The 9,048-nt window shown below is 40.2% G+C and overlaps 4 non-coding genes across 4 annotated transcripts; all 4 read right to left on the bottom strand.

Annotated features, from left to right (window-relative positions):
• Nucleotides 1–2,808: 2,808 nt before the first annotated feature.
• On the bottom strand, nt 2,809–2,890 carry TRNAL-AAG (transfer RNA leucine (anticodon AAG)). Its single transcript has one exon. It is a non-coding gene; the product is annotated as a tRNA-Leu (tRNA).
• A 505-nt stretch (nt 2,891–3,395) lies between these two features.
• Nucleotides 3,396–3,477, bottom strand: TRNAS-GCU (transfer RNA serine (anticodon GCU)). The gene has a single exon. It is a non-coding gene; the product is annotated as a tRNA-Ser (tRNA).
• A 4,640-nt stretch (nt 3,478–8,117) lies between these two features.
• Nucleotides 8,118–8,199, bottom strand: TRNAL-AAG (transfer RNA leucine (anticodon AAG)). Its single transcript has one exon. It is a non-coding gene; the product is annotated as a tRNA-Leu (tRNA).
• Nucleotides 8,200–8,704: 505 nt separating this feature from the next.
• TRNAS-GCU (transfer RNA serine (anticodon GCU)) lies at nt 8,705–8,786 on the bottom strand. Its single transcript has one exon. It is a non-coding gene; the product is annotated as a tRNA-Ser (tRNA).
• Nucleotides 8,787–9,048: the final 262 nt, after the last annotated feature.

Here is a 9,048-nt window from a genome sequence, read left to right as displayed (position 1 = left end):
TACAGTCAGTAGTTCCATTGTTTTCCCCTACTCCAGACAGCCTTGCACCTCTTACAAATTACACTGTTGCATTCAGCAAGAATGTCTCCTTGAGCAAGTAGGGTCCCATGAGAAAGAATTTACTACAGCTACACACATCTCTAGCTTCTGGGAAAGTACAGTTTCATGTCCTTCAGGAAAATAGCACATTGCACGTTAGAAAAAGACAGTTTAATATGAGACCAGGCAGCTAGGCACAGACCTTCGCTAAACTAAGGCCTACTACTTAATGAACAAACTCCTAATACATAACTCCAATTTTGATATGTTAATCCAAATTAAAAACATTAGTACATAATTAATTCAGCATTAATAACTTTCATTAGTCTTCGTATACATTGGTAGCCACTCCCCGTGGGCACATTTCAAACGTGTGCATTATTTCTACGTTAACACATTTTTTATGCAGCTTCATTACACAATATATTGTAAGCTTTTCATGTTAATATTAATTTTAAAAGACACACTCCAGCAATCCCTCCTCTGATGACTCTTGTCATCACACAAATCTTCCCTACTAATTTTTCATACTAAAATTCCCTCATATCAATCTCTTCCCTTCTTGGTTTCCCCTTTGATCTTGCCCTGAATAATTTTTCCCTTTGTTTTTCTTCCCTCCTCCTATTATTTTTCGCCATCTTCAATTTTATTCTTTTACTAATTTTACATGCCACCCATGATCCAAATAAGCAATCTATAACAATCAATATCCCCTGTATTATTTTAGACAATATCCCATGCCAAATGTTACTAATCCAATTTCCCACTGAAGCAAATCCTTTCCCAACCTTTTTCCAAACACCTGGTTCTTTCAAATCCTTCAAGTCCGTACTATCCCTAGTCAAGTTAGTAAGCATACTTCTAATCTCATTACTATTATCTGGTATGTAAGCGCAACAATTACACCCATTGAGCAATCTACAAACTCTGCCATTTTTCACTAAAAGAATGTCTAAAGCAAGCCTGTTTTGAAGAGTCATAGCCCCCTCCGCAGCAAGTTCAGTATCCATCAGGAGTATAGCCCCTGAAAAGTTTGTCAGCATGTTATCCTCAATAGTAGACAACTTTTGAATCTTTATGGAGTTCATAATAACTCCCACTGAAGACATTATCGTCCCAAATATGTCTCCTACTACACCAGCAGCAGTCTCTTTCTTATGTCTAGTACGATGTAATTCAGACAATTTTGGTAACCTTTTCAAATCGTCAAGTTGATATATCTTTGGGAAAACTATCCCCAAATAACATGTCCCATACTATCCCTTTGGAAGACGGTAATAAGCATTAAGTCCACATATATAATAAATCCCGGGGATTGCTGGATCCTGTCCATTTAACATGAACGTCTATTTACTCTGAAACAAAAACACACGCTTACATTCACTCATTCCCACAAACACATTGTCATAGTATGATTTGGTCTTGGATATGCAAAGCTTTCCTACATGTAGTGCGTCTAAAGCTAACTTCCCTTGTTCTCTAATTGCACTATAACCGTCACTACTAGCAAAGGCCCGTTGCTGTCATCCTTTCTCTAGTTTACCCTTCAATGCCCTTCTTCTCTCTTCCGTGTGATCTAAAAAGCTTTTCTCTACAGGTGTAAGCAAACATGTCAAATTATTGTGGTGTGCATAAGATGTACTAATTGTTAATGTCGCCTGAAAGAATCCTTTAACTAACTTTATGCTATAGTACTTAGCTACCCCACTCACATCCTCTATGATAGGCACATTAGAAAACACAAGATCATGATTTGAGTAAAAATATTGAATCTCTTCCTGGTTATAGAATCTTGTTAGTAACAGACTACAACGTATCCCAGATGTTAATGACAGTCTATGATAGGTAACCCCCTCTTGTACCGAAACAGGAATCTGTGTACACACAAAACAATCTTTTGCATCCATTGTGTCAACATACTCACTCAGCAAGCGATAGAAAACATCAGTGGATAGTTCCCCTTTCGAGTTAGTTCCCTCATGCAAGTATCTTGTATCCAGCTCAAACCTCTCCCAGGCTGTTAGTGCAGTGGTAGTCTCAGGAATTGTAGCATTGTTAGTCCCACTTTTATCCATTAGTGTCATACTCACAACCACGACCCTAATGAATATTTATTACATGAACCGTTTTTGCAAAAGTATTTGGTTCAAGTAAACTTAAAGTGTTGGGATTCAAGCCCACGGCTCCAGAGAGACTGGAGCCTAAATCTAGCCAGTTTAGCCTGCTCAGCCACGCTACCTCACATCTACAAGCTCACAACTATAGTAACTTGGCCAAACACTGTGGACACCCGCTGTGGTGACCTGGCTATGCAGGGTAATGCAGCATTCACCGACAGTTGAGCGAGTTACAGGTGAAAAGCAAAGTATAATAACTGTCTGCATATAATATATGTCTTTCCTTATTTATTCTTCTTCCCCATTGTATGTTTGCTCTCTGCTTTAGAAACGCGAGCTGTCATCACTGCAAGGAAACGTATCACACAGCATTCTACTGTTTACACTCACTGAACTTTCAGCATCACAGTGACCCCTCTCGTCGCCTCTATAGTTAGACTTCAAGACAGCTGGTTTGTTTACCGATACAATTCTTGTCACCTTAGGTTGTGGTTTTTTAAAATAAGAAGGCTCGGTCCCACTGTCTGGCTACCCTTATATATATACGTCACCACTTTACATAGTCTCACCTCTCGCTATGTGGATCGTAGGTGCAGAAGGCAGAGAGTGAGTCACTGATGCAGACAAAATACGTTTGTGAGTTGAAAAGTACTGGCAGCGGTGGGATTCGAACCCACTCCTCCAAAGAGACTGGAGCCTTAATCCAGCGCCTTAGACCGCTCGGCCACACTACCCTGTGCAAACCTGTGTCTGTAAGCTTTCTGAAGTGAGATGTTCTGTTGTATAGGGGAGTTGGAGAATAAGGGTGTATAGCCTGTGAAGTGATCCTAGGAAAGTCAATGCCAACAGCAGCAGGCATGTGATACATTCAGTTGGTCAGGATTGGCCCCGGGCCATGGGAGGTGTCAGGGAGCGCCAGTCCTGAGAGTCCGGAGGAAGACAACCCTTACATTGGCGTCCCGCACGCGCTGCTTCTCTTTCTTTAAGGATAAGGAGTCAAACTATCTACGTCCCTCAACTTACCAACCCTCCGCCTCAGGAAAGATTTTGTGATTCATGAGCAGAACCCAGCTGGCGCTGTTTACAGTAATGCCTAAGCACAGTACTCAACTGAGCGGTGTTTCCAAACTGAGCCGTTGTACTGCCGGAAATACCATGGGATATGTCATTTACTTTTCACATAAAATAGGGTTAACCCAGCCCTACCACATACTAAAAACTAAAGACGGAACAATAAACCAACGAGGATGGGATTCAAACCCACACGTGCAGAGCACAATGGATTAGCAGTCCATCACCTTAACCACTCAGCCACCTCATCTTCAAAACACCATGTTTCAGGAGTACAAAATATGGTAGCCAAAATGTGTTCTATTAGGTGATAGTTGTCTAAACATAATAATGAGCACATATTTACAGATTGTTATGGTAACTTGTTGTCTTCAGCTTTGCTCTATACGACCTTGTTGTCCATCCCTACTTCAGCTTGAATGTAATGTAATCATGAAAATTACACTTTCCAAACGTGTTCTATCCATATGTGATGTACTATCACACTACCCTCAAATGAGCTAAGATTGCTTTAATTCAGTTGTACGTGGATTTAAAGTGCAATATCATACAAATATTGTACTGGTATGGCGCTTTCGAGTCTATAGGTGTCAGTTATTGGTAGTGTGCTTACATGTCAACATTAGGCAGCAAATAGTACACAATTAAGGAAAACTGCCTTCCCATTTAATGTGCATTGTTCTGCAAAAAGTTTTAAGTAGGAGAAAGTAAAACTTAGTTTATAAAACCACCTAAACTGGGAGTATTGCCGCTACAGCTATGACACTTCAGTTTAAAAACGTACGTGCATCAACAAGAAATATTTTTGCGCTAAATAAATTGCTTTCCGACTACTCACGTAATGCATAAAACTGAGGCAGTCGTAATTACAATACATTGAAGTAATATTTTGGTAGTTTTTGTTGACGATGACTCCGCAGCAAGCGATCAGATTACTTTTTATTAGTGAAGGCGCGTCAGAGCCTTGATAAGTAAACTTACAAGGAGACACGCCTAGGTCGATGAACCTTTTAGACCAGGTTCGGGGACTTCCCAGTACGAGATGGCTTTTGGCATCACAAATCAATAGATCAATATCTCAACAACAATCGCAATAACTAATCAGCATGCTAATCAATAACCTTTAATGAGAGTCAATTAAGTGAACACACCATGATCTTTCAGTCATGAATAACCACACCAATTTAGTTAAGTGTTAGGATATTTATTTCCCTACTGGTTACAATCTAAAGTCATTTCTGTTAATCTCATCAGCAATTCATCTCATTAGTAACTCTTCAGATTTGCAATTAGAAACGCAATTAATCAATGCATAGAGAATATTCACTCAGTATTAACACATAATTATTAAGAAGCAACTTAGCAAAGTCTCAGTAGTGCATGGTTCAACAAAGCAAGAACTCAGTCATTTGTCTATTTGCGTCAGATTTTAGTGAACACCTTAAATAACCTCGTATTAGCATCAGCATGTTGGGCTTCATGCAAAAAATTTTAGCAAACACAAATTTGGAAATCATCTAACTATGGCCTCTATCAAAGAGCAGTTGGTACCTAGAAAGAAAAGGCAAACAGACAATTACAATTTTCATCAGATAGTTACCCATCCAACGGATCAGCAAACAGCGTCAGTCTTCGTTCTCGGGACATCAGTCGTTTGCATCATCAGCAAAGAAAGGAGAGGGCAAAGTATCAGTATGGCAGAGCTAAGGAACAAGAACTTCCCTCATATAGAGGATAAGTAAGTATCAGGTAAGGAATAAGTAAAGGGTGGTTTAGAGTAACAGGGCGAACAAACGGCAAAGTCTCAAACGAAATGGCCTAAATGGCTCAGTAGAATGGCAAAGAATGGCTTGGAGTGGAATGTCCAATAAATGCCTGATTTCTCCTCGGGTCATGTGGTTAAATCAAAACTGTCTAATTTACTCCTAATTCCTCAATAGATAATCATTGGTGCATCGCCATCTCTGTCCAATAATCTTCACCAGAGTTTTACACAAACCACAGTTCTCATGTCGTTGATTGGCCCATGTTATTGACGTTTTCATTGGTTGGAATGTCAGGTAAGAAAAGTTACATTTTACGCTACAGTCAGTAGTTCCATTGTTTTCTCCTACTCCAGGCAGCCTTGCACCTGTTACAAATTACCCTGTTGCATTCAGCAAGAATGTCTCCTTGAGCAAGCAGGGTCCCATGAGAAAGAATTTACTACAGCTACACACATCTCTAGCTTCTGGGAAAGTACAGTTTCATGTCCTTCAGGAAAATAGCACATTGCACGTTAGAAAAAGACAGTTTAATATGAGACCAGACAGCTAGGCACAGACCTTCGCTAAACTAAGGCCTACTGCTTAATGAACAAACTCCTAATACATAACTCCAATTTTGATATGTTAATACAAATTAAAAACATTAGTACATAATTAATTCAGCATTAATAACTTTCATTAGTCTTCGTATACATTGGTAGCCACTCCCCGTGGGCACATTTCAAACGTGTGCATTATTTCTACGTTAACACATTTTTTATGCAGCTTCATTACACAATATATTGTAAGCTTTTCATGTTAATATTAATTTTAAAAGACACACTCCAGCAATCCCTCCTCTGATGACTCTTGTCATCACACAAATCTTCCCTACTAATTTTACATACTAAATTCCCTCATATCAATCTCTTCCCTTCTTGGTTTCCCCTTTGATCTTGCCCTGAATAATTTTTCCCTTTGTTTTTCTTCCCTCCTCCTATTATTTTTCGCCATCTTCAATGTTATTCTTTTACTAATTTTATATGCCACCCGTGATCCAAATAACCAATCTATAACAATCAATATCCCCTGTATTATTTTAGACAATATCCCATGCCAAATGTTACTAATCCAATTTCCCACTGAAGCAAATCCTTTCCCAACCTTTTTCCAAACACCTGGTTCTTTCAAATCCTTCAAGTCCGTACTATCCCTAGGCCAGTTAGTAAGCATACTTCTAATCTCATTACTATTATCTGGTATGTAAGCGCAACAATTACACCCATTGAGCAATCTACAAACTCTGCCATTTTTCACTAAAAGAATGTCTAAAGCAAGCCTGTTTTGAAGAGTCATAGCCCCCTCCGCAGCAAGTTCAGTATCCATCAGGAGTATAGCCCCTGAAAAGTTTGTCAGCATGTTATCCTCAATAGTAGACAACTTTTGAATCTTTATGGAGTTCATAATAACTCCCACTGAAGAAATTATCGTCCCAAATATGTCTCCTACTACACCAGCAGCAGTCTCTTTCTTATGTCTAGTACGATGTAATTCAGACAATTTTGGTAACCTTTTCAAATCGTCAAGTTGATATATCTTTGGGAAAACTATCCCCAAATAACATGTCCCATACTATCCCTTTGGAAGACGGTAATAAGCATTAAGTCCACATATATAATAAATCCCGGGGATTGCTGGATCCTGTCCATTTAACATGAACGTCTATTTACTCTGAAACAAAAACACACGCTTACATTCACTCATTCCCACAAACACATTGTCATAGTATGATTTGGTCTTGGATATGCAAAGCTTTCCTACATGTAGTGCGTCTAAAGCTAACTTCCCTTGTTCTCTAATTGCACTATAACCGTCACTACTAGCAAAGGCCCGTTGCTGTCATCCTTTCTCTAGTTTACCCTTCAATGCCCTTCTTCTCTCTTCCGTGTGATCTAAAAAGCTTTTCTCTACAGGTGTAAGCAAACATGTCAAATTATTGTGGTGTGCATAAGATGTACTAATTGTTAATGTCGCCTGAAAGAATCCTTTAACTAACTTTATGCTATAGTACTTAGCTACCCCACTCACATCCTCTATGATAGGCACATTAGAAAACACAAGATCATGATTTGAGTAAAAATATTGAATCTCTTCCTGGTTATAGAATCTTGTTAGTAACAGACTACAACGTATCCCAGATGTTAATGACAGTCTATGATAGGTAACCCCCTCTTGTACCGAAACAGGAATCTGTGTACACACAAAACAATCTTTTGCATCCATTGTGTCAACATACTCACTCAGCAAGCGATAGAAAACATCAGTGGATAGTTCCCCTTTCGAGTTAGTTCCCTCATGCAAGTATCTTGTATCCAGCTCAAACCTCTCCCAGGCTGTTAGTGCAGTGGTAGTCTCAGGAATTGTAGCATTGTTAGTCCCACTTTTATCCATTAGTGTCATACTCACAACCACGACCCTAATGAATATTTATTACATGAACCGTTTTTGCAAAAGTATTTGGTTCAAGTAAACTTAAAGTGTTGGGATTCAAGCCCACGGCTCCAGAGAGACTGGAGCCTAAATCTAGCCAGTTTAGCCTGCTCAGCCACGCTACCTCACATCTACAAGCTCACAACTATAGTAACTTGGCCAAACACTGTGGACACCCGCTGTGGTGACCTGGCTATGCAGGGTAATGCAGCATTCACCGACAGTTGAGCGAGTTACAGGTGAAAAGCAAAGTATAATAACTGTCTGCATATAATATATGTCTTTCCTTATTTATTCTTCTTCCCCATTGTATGTTTGCTCTCTGCTTTAGAAACGCGAGCTGTCATCACTGCAAGGAAACGTATCACACAGCATTCTACTGTTTACACTCACTGAACTTTCAGCATCACAGTGACCCCTCTCGTCGCCTCTATAGTTAGACTTCAAGACAGCTGGTTTGTTTACCGATACAATTCTTGTCACCTTAGGTTGTGGTTTTTTAAAATAAGAAGGCTCGGTCCCACTGTCTGGCTACCCTTATATATATACGTCACCACTTTACATAGTCTCACCTCTCGCTATGTGGATCGTAGGTGCAGAAGGCAGAGAGTGAGACACTGATGCAGACAAAATACGTTTGTGAGTTGAAAAGTACTGGCAGCGGTGGGATTCGAACCCACTCCTCCAAAGAGACTGGAACCTTAATCCAGCGCCTTAGACCGCTCGGCCACACTACCCTGTGCAAACCTGTGTCTGTAAGCTTTCTGAAGTGAGATGTTCTGTTGTATAGGGGAGTTGGAGAATAAGGGTGTATAGCCTGTGAAGTGATCCTAGGAAAGTCAACGCCAACAGCAGCAGGCATGTGATACATTCAGTTGGTCAGGATTGGCCCCGGGCCATGGGAGGTGTCAGGGAGCGCCAGTCCTGAGAGTCCGGAGGAAGACAACCCTTACATTGGCGTCCCGCACGCGCTGCTTCTCTTTCTTTAAGGATAAGGAGTCAAACTATCTACGTCCCTCAACTTACCAACCCTCCGCCTCAGGAAAGATTTTGTGATTCATGAGCAGAACCCGGCTGGCGCTGTTTACAGTAATGCCTAAGCACAGTACTCAACTGAGCGGTGTTTCCAAACTGAGCCGTTGTACTGCCGGAAATACCATGGGATATGTCATTTACTTTTCACATAAAATAGGGTTAACCCAGCCCTACCACATACTAAAAACTAAAGACGGAACAATAAACCAACGAGGATGGGATTCAAACCCACACGTGCAGAGCACAATGGATTAGCAGTCCATCACCTTAACCACTCAGCCACCTCATCTTCAAAACACCATGTTTCAGGAGTACAAAATATGGTAGCCAAAATGTGTTCTATTAGGTGATAGTTGTCTAAACATAATAAAGAGCACATATTTACAGATTGTTATGGTAACTTGTTGTCTTCAGCTTTGCTCTATACGACCTTGTTGTCCATCCCTACTTCAGCTTGAATGTAATGTAATCATGAAAATTACACTTTCCAAACGTGTTCTATCCATATGTGATGTACTATCACACTACCCTCAAATGAGCTAAGATTGCTT

This window comes from Pleurodeles waltl, chromosome 12 (genome assembly GCF_031143425.1).
Source record: "Pleurodeles waltl isolate 20211129_DDA chromosome 12, aPleWal1.hap1.20221129, whole genome shotgun sequence".
Lineage (NCBI taxonomy): Eukaryota > Metazoa > Chordata > Amphibia > Caudata > Salamandridae > Pleurodeles > Pleurodeles waltl.
This window is presented reverse-complemented; position numbering and strand designations above follow the sequence as displayed.